The sequence below is a fragment of the Arachis duranensis genome, chromosome 1, assembly GCF_000817695.3.
Source record: "Arachis duranensis cultivar V14167 chromosome 1, aradu.V14167.gnm2.J7QH, whole genome shotgun sequence".
NCBI lineage: Eukaryota > Viridiplantae > Streptophyta > Magnoliopsida > Fabales > Fabaceae > Arachis > Arachis duranensis.
Window position 1 is genome coordinate 878,651 of NC_029772.3, and position 9,714 is coordinate 888,364.

Genomic DNA, 9,714 nt, shown 5'->3' on the forward strand with positions numbered 1-9,714 from the left:
TTGAAATGCTTACCAAGTTAAACAAACATATTTTTCAAACAGAAATTTTTGCATTTGATTGAACAAACAAACTTCTTAAATTTGTTTTTGAGAGACCAAAGAATTTAGAAATGTTGGGTTTTGAGTTCCTTCCTATATGAAAAAAAAAGCTCAAATTTTAGTATCCAAATCCATGATTTCTCTTAGCTGAGAGTGAAGTGGTTGAGGCGAGTTAGGGTTGTGTGAGAGAGGTTTTATTTGTGAGAAAACACCAAACACTAGAGAGAAGAGGAGAGAAAGTTATTTTTGCACGTATACAAAATTGTCTTTGTATATTGGTCACTGCAGATTCATTAACCATTTGGATCTTCAATACAAGGTCTATAGTTGGAGATATTGGCCATGCATTAGCAACTCTGTTTTTGTGGTATTTTCATCTGCTTCTTCTTGCTTTGTAAGCTTTGATGCTTTAGTTGTTTGGCTTATTGTATGCATATTTTGTGCAGTAAATTGTGACTATTTTGTACCCTATTTTTATCATAGTGACATTATTTCCCTAATTTTGATGGCTCGTGGTTTTTACTTCTCACATTGAGGAGGTTTTTCATGTTAAAAATTTTGGTGTGTTATTTCTCTATTTCTGATTTTTTTTGTGTGTGCATTTTTCGCTGCTATTAGTGTGTTCTTACTGTTGCCATTTATTTGTGAGTAGGTATTATTGCTCCTCTAATTATTTTAAGTAGGAAATTGAGTCTTTTTATTCCTATCATTTGATATCAAAACTCATATTTGGACATTTGGTTGTTATTTGTTTGAAAGATGGAGGCAAATAATTCTACTAGGATGATAAGTTTGAATGACACTAATTATCATCTATGAAAGGACAAAATGAAGGGTTTGTTGTTTGTAAAAAATCTATATTTATCCGGATTTTCTACACAAAAACCAGAATCTAAAACAGATAAAGAATGAGAGTTTGAATACTAACAAATTTGTGGTTTTATTAGGCAATAGGTGGATGATAATGTTTATAATCATATTGCTAATGAGACTCATGATAGGATAAATTAAATCCTTGTATGCTTCCAAATCTAGCAATGATAAATTGTATTGGTTGAATATGTTGATGAATTTGATATATAAGGAGGGATCACAAATATTAGATCACTTGAATGAATTTTAAGAGATTTTTGATCAGTTGTCAAGCATGGAAATCAAGTTTAAAGATGAGGTTCAAGAATTGTGGTTGCTAAATACTTTACCGGGAGACATTTCGTATCCCTCTTAGTAATTTTGCTCCGAATGGTAAATTGAGCATACAACTTTTTAAAATTGGCATTTTAAATGAAGAGATGAGAAGGAAGTCACAATCTAAAATGTTAGTTACTGAAAACAGAAGAAATTAGAGCAGAGGTAAAAAGGGTAGAGGTGAAAAGCAGGAACAAATCCAAAGTCAAGATGTAAAAATGTTGAGTGTCATTACTGTTTTAAAATGGGGGCACGTCCAAAAATATTGCTTTCTTTGGAAAAATAAAAACAAAGGTATGCAAGAATAGAAGGAAGATGCTTTCTTTGTAAATACTTTCGCCTTTGGACAATGGAAGCTCACTAAAGGCAACTTGGTAGTGACTCGAGAAAAAGGTACTTGAAATTTGTATGTGATGCATGCCATGATTGCAAAAGGTAGTGTGAATGCAGTTGAAAGTAAAGAAGTTTGTAACTTGTGGCACAAGAAGATTTGGTCATATTAGTAAAAAAAGACTTAATTGTTTGGCTCAAAAGGATATTGTTTCCGCTTTAAGGAATACAGAGTTGGAAAAATGTTCTCATCGCATGGCTGGCAAACAAAGAAGATTATGCTTTAAGAAGTATCAACCTTTAAGAAAATTAAAATTCTTGAAATTAGTGCACTCTGATATTTGTGGTCCTTTGAAGGTACGATCTTTTAGTGGATTTATTTACTTTATTACGTCTATTGATGATCACTCAAGAAAGCTTTGGACTTATGTTTTGAAGACAAAGAACCAAGTTTTGAAAATATTCAAACAATTCCAAACTTTGGTTGAAAGATAGACAGGTAAAAAGTTTAAATGTATTTACACTAATAATGGTGGTGAGTATCGTAGACCATTTAATGAGTACTGTAAGTAGCAAGACATTAGGTATGAAAAGACACCTCCTAAAATACCTCAGTTAAATGGTTTGGTAGAAAGAATGACTAGAACACTGATTGAAAGAGTTAGGTGTATGCTTATTGAAATTAAGCTACCTAAAGTCTTTTAGGGTGAGGCATTACTTACAGTGGCTTATATGATTAATCTGAGTCATGCAACTGCTTTGGACAATGATGTTTCGAATCATATTTAGTCAAAAAAGGATGTCTCGTATGATCACTTAAGAGTCTTTGGATGCAAAATATTTGTTCATATTTCAAAAGATGAGAGGTCCAAATTGGATGTGAAGACAAAGCAGTGTATTTTTATTGAGTATGGTCAGGATGAGCTTGATTATAAATTTTATGATCCAGTTGAAAAGAAGCTTGTAAGAAGTCATAATGTAGAGTATATTAAAGACCAGACCATTGAAGATATTAATAAGGCAGAAAAGAATCATTCACAAGAGAGCAGTGACTTGACAAATATAGATCTAATTTAGCTGCTTCCTTCACTAGACCTATCAGAGAATAAGATCAGAATCATATGTAGCAAAATGAGACTTTGGTTTCCGATGATCAAGAGATGAGAGATCCGAGTGATGCTCCAGTTGATGATGATGTTATAAATCAACCTGAGCTACCTAAAGATTCACTAGGTTTCCATTCTAGGAGGTCTACTAGAGAGTGACGACTTTCAATAAGGTATTCTCTTAATGAGTATGTGATATTTATGATGAGTATGTGATCTTGACTGATGAGAGAAAACGTAAATGTTATGAGAAAGTTGTGGAAGGTGACCACAATAAGAAATGATTTGATGCAATGTAAGATGAAATGAAATCTTTGCATGATAATCAAACATTTGAACTTGTAAAGTTGTTAAAAGAGAAGAAAGTTTTGCAGAACAGGTGGGTTTATAGGTTGAAGTATGAAGAAAGTTCTCAATCTCTAAGGTACAAGGTTAGATTGGTGGTTAAGGGTTATGGGTAGAAAAAGAGAGTTGATTATAATGAAATCTTTTCACCGATTGTGAAAAGATGTTCTATTAGAAGTTTAGAACTATTTTGAGTTTAATTGCAAGTCTTGATTTAGAGATAAAGTAAATGGATGTGAAAACTGTTGTTCTTCACATTAATTTTAAGGATGAAATTTACATGGAACAATATGAAGATTCATGGTAAAAAAACAAAGAGGAACATGTTTGCAACCCGAAAAAGAACTTGTATGCCTTGAAGCAAGCTCCGAGACAATGATACAAGAAGTTTGAGCCTATTATGGCAGAACAAGGCTATAAGAAAAATACTTCTAATGATTGTATATTTGTTAAATAGTTTGCTAGTAATGATTTTATTATCTTTTTTATATATGTTGATGATATGCTTATTATTGGTCAGAATACTTTTAGGATTGACATGTTGAAGAAAAAACTTGCGATGTCATTTGCAATAAAGAATCTTGAGCCATAAAATGAGATTCTTGGTATAAGAATCAAGTGTGATAGAAAAAGAAAGGTTTAATTACTCTATCAGTCCCTATAGTTTTACCAAATTTTCAATTAGGTCCCTATACTTTTTTGTTGTCAATTGGATCCCTATACTATATCAAATTTTGTAACTAAATCCCTACCGTGACAAAAAAGTTGAAATTAATGGAATATTCCGTTTAACTATACAGAATATTCAGTCAAGTGTTATGTATATTCATTTTGTTTAACGAAATATTCTATTGATTCTAATGTTTTTGTCACGACAGGGACTTAATTACAAAATCTAATACGATATAGGGACTCAATCAAATAGAAAAAAAAGTATAGGGACATAAATTAAAAATTCAGTGAAATCATAGGGACCGACAAAGTAATTAAACCTAACTTTGGCTCTCACAGGAGAAGTACATCGAGACAATGTTACATAGATTCCAAATAGAGAAAGCAAAGATGTTAGTACTCCTCTTGCTACAACTTCAAATTGAGTTGCAATCAAAGTCCATCAAGTGAAGAAGAGAAGAAAGGCACGAAAAAAGTTCCACATGCATTAGTAGTGGGTAGTTTAATGTATGCTATGGTGTGCACAATGTAGCGACCCAACTTTTAATACGTCATTATCGTACTAAAAATAAGGCGTTACTAACCTAATTCCTTTATTATCTATTTAATATTGAATCTTTACGCGTTAATCTGTCGACAATTTTACTAAAAAGTTAAAACTTCTCCGTAAAAACAAATAACACATAATCACATAATATTAATAATACATTATAGTAATACTTTGAATAAATGACCATTTGTATCCATGAGAGATGAAAACACTGATATTTGTACCCATGAAAGTTCGAAACTAATCTTGTACCCATGATAGATGCTGTCCGTGTGACAAAAGTGCCCTGACTTGGATCTGAGCTTGGTTCGTGGGTTTCCGAACCAACATGGCACTCCCAAACCCCCCCAAATCTGAGCCAACCATTCACCATCATCATCTTCATCTTCTTCACCATCACCATCACCATAACCTCCATGACCTCCATCACCATCACCTCAGCACCGCCACAACCACCTCCCTTCACCACAACCTCCGGCGACAACCCACACCGCCGTGCCCCTTTCTCTTCTTCTTCCCCTCTTCTCACCTCCGCTGAGCCCAGAAACCACAGCGGCAGCTCCTCCTCTCCACCAAAGTCCAGAGCGGCAGCGGCCATCTTCTCCATTCCTGGGTCTCCTCTCGTCTGCCACCAAACAGCCGCGACACCCAACCTTCTCCGCAGCGTCCATACGGCATTCCAACCCGTCACCACTCCCCTGTCCGAACCCTAGCTCCGCCAACTATCACCGTCGGCCTCTACGAGTCACGCAACCCTCTTCCCTTTTCTCCCCTTTGTATGTTCTCTGTCTTCCTCAGCCACACCAACGAACCGGCCACCTTCTCCTCCCTCTCTCTCACTGGCCGAACCGCCACGCCGTCGACGAGCCACAGCGACACTGACGATGAGCCCCTTTCCCCCTTTCTTCTTCCTTCTCTGTCATCCCGTCTCACTATCGCGAACCAGCCTAGCTCGTCGCGATTCCAGAACAGGGTGCAGCCCCTGTGTCTTCCATCCTCTCCGTTTTCTCCTGTGTCTTCCATCCCCTGCGTTTTTTCCTGAGTTCTGTTTCTTTCATTGTATTGCTTTTAGTTCATTTTGCTTAATTTGGTTAGTTAGAAATGCATGTTAGTGGATTTAGGTTTGTTTTGATTCATGCTGGTGTTTGGAAATTTTGCTGTTTTGATTCATGCTACTGTTTGAAAATTTTTGCTTGTTTGAAAATTTTGGCTTGTCTGATGCTGCTGGGAGCTTTGGGGGAGGTAGGGTTCGGACAGGAGAGTGGTGACGGGTTGGAACGCCGTAAGGACCCTGCGGAGAAGGTTGGGTGTCACGGCTGTTTGGTGGAGAGGAGGAGCTGGCGCTGTGGTTTTTGGGCTCAGCTGAGGTGAGAAGAGGGGAAGAAGAAGAGAAAGGGGCGAGACGGTGTGGGTTGTCGCCGGAGGTTGTGGTGAAGGGCGGTGGCTGTGGCGTGCTGAGGTGATGGTGATGGAGGTTATGGTGATTGGGAAGAGACAGTGATGGATGGGGATGATGGTGAAGAAGATGAAGATGATGATGGTGAATGGTTGGCTCAATATGGGTTGGGGGGAGGGGGTGGGAGTGCCACGTAGGTTCGGAAACCCATGAACCAAGCTCAGATCCAAGTCAGGGTATTTTTGTCACACGGACAGCATCTATCATGGGTACAAGATTAGTTTCGAGCTTTCATGGATACAAATGTCAGCGTTTTCATCTCTCATGGGTACAAATGGTTATTTATTCTACATACAACTACAAAATCTACCCTTGTGAATAAAACTCCAACTAATAAGGTAAGGAAAAAATAAATCCTAACAACAACTCGATCCTTGAACAAAATCTTTATATGCTTCCACAGCTTCACAATAAAACACTTGTAACTGAACTGAAAGAATTAGAAAGAGGAAGTAAGAACTGGAAAATCCTTAATAGAATCGGAGTAGTTAGTAAAATTTATTTTATTATATGAGTAATTTATAAAAAAGTTATTTTTGTCATCTTTATATGAGTAATATCTTTATGAAAAGGCTAAATGATGTAAAATAGAAGAAAATTCACTGGACCAAAATAAAATTCACTAGTGATATCCCTATTTCTTTATCACTTTTATATTGAATTTACATTTTTAAGTGATATTAAAAATAGACTTTTATTTCTTATTGACATTATGTCGTTAGAAATCGAAATGTCAATAAACTTATCAATCATATACATACAATTGAATTGTTGTAATATAGAGTGTGGTCTTTTTCATTGCAGGGTTTCGCACTAATTGAATGTATAACAAATGAAATTAAGATTCCTGAAGGGTAATTAATTATAAATTTGTTTGTATTTTTTTTTTATGGTAACATTGATTCTCATGAGAATTTGAAATTCGTTCTCACTAACCACCCTCTATGGTGGTAATAAAAAATCATTGAAGATGGGTATTTTAAAATACCTACGAATAAATTAAAGTTTTAAAACTTGAAATACAACAGAAAATAAGTTTTACCCAAGTTACAGTTCTATTCTATCAACTATTTCTTTATAAAATTTTCTCATTTTAGATCCAAGTTAATCGTTTTCTCTCTCAATCACGATTTCTCAATTTCTCATTTAATTTGGCAATTGCACGCCGTCAACGTAACGTATCATACAATCAAGCCAGTTTCTAAAGTTGATTTGACCGCTCCTCACTCCTCAGCATCAAAATGAATTTAAGACGAATATGCCTCCGATGATGATAACCCAACCCACTGGCCCTGGGTTAGGAATATAAAAGGGAATAGAATAATAATAATGTTACATTATTAATAAAATTTATAATATTTAATTAATATTTTATATATTATATATTATATTTTAAATATTTCTTAAAATTTTTTAATAAAATATATAGAGAAAGTAAGAAGGAGGGACCGCAAGAGGAATAGTGTAAAAAATGTGCAAATTGTTTTTTATCTGGTAATAGAAACGGGATGAAAAATAACCAAATATTTGAAAATTATGTTACCAAGAAAAAGTCAAAATTGAGATTTAAAGAGAAACCAACAAATAAAATTCAAACGAAGCTTCCCAGGAATAATTATCATGCTTGTTGTCCTTTTGAAGCAAACTATGACTTGTGTTTTTTATTAGTGGTTTTGGCAAATGAAATATAAATTGAACTCAGAGATTTGAAATTAAATTGATAATAAATTTAAGGTTTTTTTACATAAATAAATTATTAGAAAATCGATTTTATATGATTTTTCGAAAATAAAATACACAAAAGTCTCTTTTTAATTATTTATATAAACTGTGTTAGAGTATTCAATTTTACCTCAAAGATATATTGTGGTAGGGAGGGACAATTTATGAATTAATTTTAAACTGAAATTGTACATAAATCATGATAGAGTAATATACTTTACAAAAATACATAAATTGTAGATTCCTGTCACTATTTCTAACAAAATTAGTATTGTCTATTAATATATAAATAGTGGCAGGGTAGTAAGTTTTTATAATTTGTGATTTTTTTATTTTAATTATTTAAATATAATATTTACAAAAAATGTGTAGTCTGTAACGCTACGTTTATCTATTAACAATTATATTTCGAATATATTACCCAAAAGCATGTTAAACAAACATCTTGAGTACACTAAATATGAAACACAACAGGAAAGCATAACCCAAGTGCGGTAAAGGGATATTTAGTTAACCGACTTAATTAAGTTTTTTTTTAAAAATAGCTTAAACAATAAATAATTATATAAAAAGTAGTTTATAAATAAGTTATTTTGTATTTGGATTTTTAGTTTTAAAAGAGCTTATTTAATAGAAATGTGATAAAAAATAAAAATATTATGAGAGAAGTCATTTTTTTAACTTTTCTATAAACTCTTAAATAACTTTTTAAAAAGCTATAATTTAATTTTAAAAATTATACCAAATATTAATATTATTACTTTTTATAAATTAAAAACTCAAAAAAACTATTTTTAAATCTTCTCAAACGAACCCTAGTGTACCTTGGATACGTCCTTAATGGAAAAAAGAGCATAGTACTTAAGATGTCTTCTACCCCCATATAAGGGGTGTGTAAGTGAAACTATTGCTTCATTTCTTATATTCTACTATTCTAGAGTCTTGGATAATTTTAAAAGCATACATCTAGATGAGGGATCACGTTTGATAAAAAAAAAATATTAATAGACTGAATGCAACCTGATATGTGATCGAAATACTGAATTTCAAAGTCATGTATTTGTTATTTTTAATGGAAAATTAATTAATATATTTTGATTTATTTAGTTTTAGTTAATTAGATGTTTAATATTTATTTGAATGAGATTTGTTAAAAGAGTAGAGTTAAAATTTGATTAGGTATATATAAAATAATTTTTATTTGTCATGTTAGTTTATTATAAAATAATTATAAATTTTTATTTATTATTTTTAATTTTTATTTATTATTTTTAGTTAAATAATGTATTTTTTGTGCATTAAATTAGTTAATGATATGAAAAGCTTCACCCAAAAACACAATAAATTTCTACAGGAAAAAACGCATAGTTTATTTAGCAAAACACAAAAAAACCTAAATCGATTGATAGAGGTGTTTGTGTTAACAGATTTGTGTGTTTTAAGAAAATTAATAAATTATTTAGCAAAACACACAAATTGTTTTTTAAGAAAACTAACAGTCAAACAAAAACGAAAAAAAAAAAAAAACGAATACGATCAGCACCTCAGATCAGAGGGGAATGAATTTAAAATTTTAGAATTCTATTTTAAAGAAAATATAATATAATGGGTATCAAATATTTGAAGTTTTGGGCTAAGCATCTTCAAAGTGTTGCTTCTTCTTGTCATAAAGATATTCTTAACTTCACATAACTAGCTAGTAAACTTTGTTTTTCATGTTATCTTTTGATGGGGAGGGAACAACATATAAATTTTGTACACCATATAAAAAAATAATTATTATAGTCTTAGAAAAGGCTAATTGTATTACATTTTACTTGAAAATAAAGTGATGAATTTCTTACTGATTTTAGATGAAACGTATGTTAGCGTGAGACTAATTTCAAAAGAGTAATACTTGGGGTTAGTTTTGTCTTAAAAAAATATTGATTAGGCACTTTTAACTCCTCAACAATATTAAAAGAGTTATGTTAGGTAATCAATAACTTTCTTGAACAATATACTATACTTTAAATTATCTACTTAAATTTTAATATTAGAATAACCATCCACATTCGATATATTTATTATTCACATTATTTAATATTTTTATTGTCTATCTATACTTTTCCATATTAAAATTGTGGATATTAACAAAGTTAACAGGAATTTATTGTTACCAATATAATTTTTTAGAACTTTTATACAACAAATATATAGTAGAATATTTTCACACTTCAAATTTGTTAGATACTTAGAGAGCAATTTAAATAACTATTTTGTTTGCTATTATAATTATTTTTATATATCTATATTATATATAACGA